We start from the raw sequence: 2,530 nt of genomic DNA on the forward strand, positions 1-2,530 counted from the left end.
TTAAATCTGGGACAGTGACAGAAAGTTCTAAGGTTGTGGATGTGCTGTTGCCACTAGGGATAAAACATTGATGCTATGTCCAAGGATGTAGTTATTGATTACATTACGCGCCATACTTAATGCAATTGTCTGTTGTTTGCAACTTAATACTGGAAGGGGTTCGGATGATAACCTGAAGGTGGACTTTTTAGGCATAGATGCATGCTGGATAGCGGTCTATGTACTTTGTCGTAATGCCCAATTAAATCTCACTATATTTATCATATCATGTATGTGCATTGTCATGCCCTCTCTATTTGTCAATTGCCCGACTGTAATTTGTTCACCCAACATGCTATTTATCTTATGGGAGAGACACCTCTAGTGAACTGTGGACCCCGGTCCTATTCTTTACATCGCATACAATCTACTGCAATACTTGTTCTTTACTGTTTTCTGCAAACAATCATCTTCCACACTATACATCTAATCCTTTGTTACAGCAAGCCGGTGAGATTGACAACCTCACTGTTTCGTTGGGGCAAAGTACTTTGGTTGTGTTGTGAAGGTTCCACGTTGGCACCGGAATCCCTGGTGTTGCGCCGCACTACATCCCGCCGCCATCAACCTTCAACGTGCTTCTTGGCTCCTCCTGGTTCGATAAACCTTGGTTTCTTTCTGAGGGAAAACTTGCTACTGTCTGCATCACACCTTCCTCTTGGGGTTCCCAACGGACGTGTGTTAATTGCACGCATCATCTACCTCGACCGTTTCCTCTACAACGTCGCCTGGGACGCGCTTTTCTCCCCAAGCACGGTACAAGCCCTCTCGTCGTCACACTCTGATCACTGCCCACTCCTGCTATCCTGCATTAGCGCGCCGCCAAGGAAACCACGCTTCAGGTTCGAGAACTTCTGGACGCGCCAGGAAGGGTTCGCCGACACGGTTAGATCGGCGTGGACCGCATACCTGCGCTCGACCAACCCTTTCACTCGCCTTCGAGTCAAACTAGGGAGAACAGCTCGTGCTCTGCGAGCATGGAGCAAAGGGCAGTTCGGCGATGTCAGATTCCAGTTACACCTGGCCAAAGAGGTCATACTGCGGCTGGACGTGGCGCAGGAGAGCAGGGCTCTCTCTGACCTAGAATTCTACTTCCGAAATACCCTCAAGGCAAGGGTGCTGGGTCTTGCCGCAATCGAGCGGTGGAGACGACGCCAAGCTTCTAGGATCACGTGGCTTCGGGAAGGTGATGCCAACACCCGCTTTTTCCACGTCAAGATCAACTCGAGGCGACGCAAGAACTTCATCCCAGCTCTAACAACGGACGCGACCATCGCCACCACACACAAAGACAAGGAAGACGCTCTGTTCGAGCACTTCAACGCCGTTCTGGGTACCTCAGTTCCTCGGGAACGTTCGCTGAATTGGGAGGCGCTGAACCTACCCACCTTGCCTGACGCTGGCCTCAACAACCCTTTCACGACCAAGGAAGTGTGGGAGGCCATCAAGGACTCCCCGGCCGAGAAAGCCCCCGGCCCCGACGGGTTTAATGGCATCTTCTATAGACGGTGTTGGGGAATCATCAGGCCAGAAATTATGGCCGTTTTTCATCATCTCTTCCGCCTCGCCGGCGGCGACTTCGCTTCCCTCAACCGTGCCTTTGTCTGCTTGCTCCCCAAGACTGCTGGTGCGTCGTGGATCGGCGACTTTAGGCCGATTAGCTTGATACACTCCGTGGCACAACTTTTCGCCAAGGTTCTCGCCCGGCGCCTGTCGCCGGTGATAGGTGTGATGATCTCTCCGGCACAAAGTGCTTTTCCGAAGAACAGAGCCCTACACGACAACTGCGTCTACGTCAGAAACACTGCCAGAACCCTCCATCGTCGCAAACGGCCATCGCTCCACATCAAACTGGATTTCGCAAAGGCTTTTGATTCGGTTTCTTGGGAATATCTCCTGGAGCTATTACAACGCATGGGCTTCTCATCTCGCTGGCGGGACTGGCTTTCCTTGCTCCTATCATCGGCGGCCTCGGAGATCATCCTCAACGGCACAAACGGCAGGCCCATACGGCACCGTCGTGGGCTACGGCAGGGCGACCCTCTGTCGCCCCTCCTCTTCATCCTAGCGCTAGACCCGTTGCAACGAATCCTTCAGCTGGCTACAGAGGCCGGAGCCCTCTCCACGCTTCCCATTCGGGAGGCCAAGCTCCGCATAAGCCTCTACGCAGACGACGCGGTGCTCTTCCTTAACCCCGTGCATGCCGAGGTGGAGGCCATTCTTCGGATTCTACACGACTTTGGGCTTGCTACAAGCCTCCGCATCAACATTGCCAAGTGCTCCATTGCTCCGATCAGATGCGACAATGTCAACCTCGACGATGTCCTCTCTCCCTTTGCCGGAGAGCGCGTCGCGTTCCCCATCCGCTACCTAGGCATGCCGCTTTGTCTGGGCCGGATGCGCCTAGTTCATCTTCAGCACATACTCGATCGGGCGTGATCACACCTTGCCTCTTGGAAGGGGCGCTGGATTAATGCGGGTGGACGCAAAA

This window comes from Lolium perenne, chromosome 7 (assembly GCF_019359855.2).
Source record: "Lolium perenne isolate Kyuss_39 chromosome 7, Kyuss_2.0, whole genome shotgun sequence".
Lineage (NCBI taxonomy): Eukaryota > Viridiplantae > Streptophyta > Magnoliopsida > Poales > Poaceae > Lolium > Lolium perenne.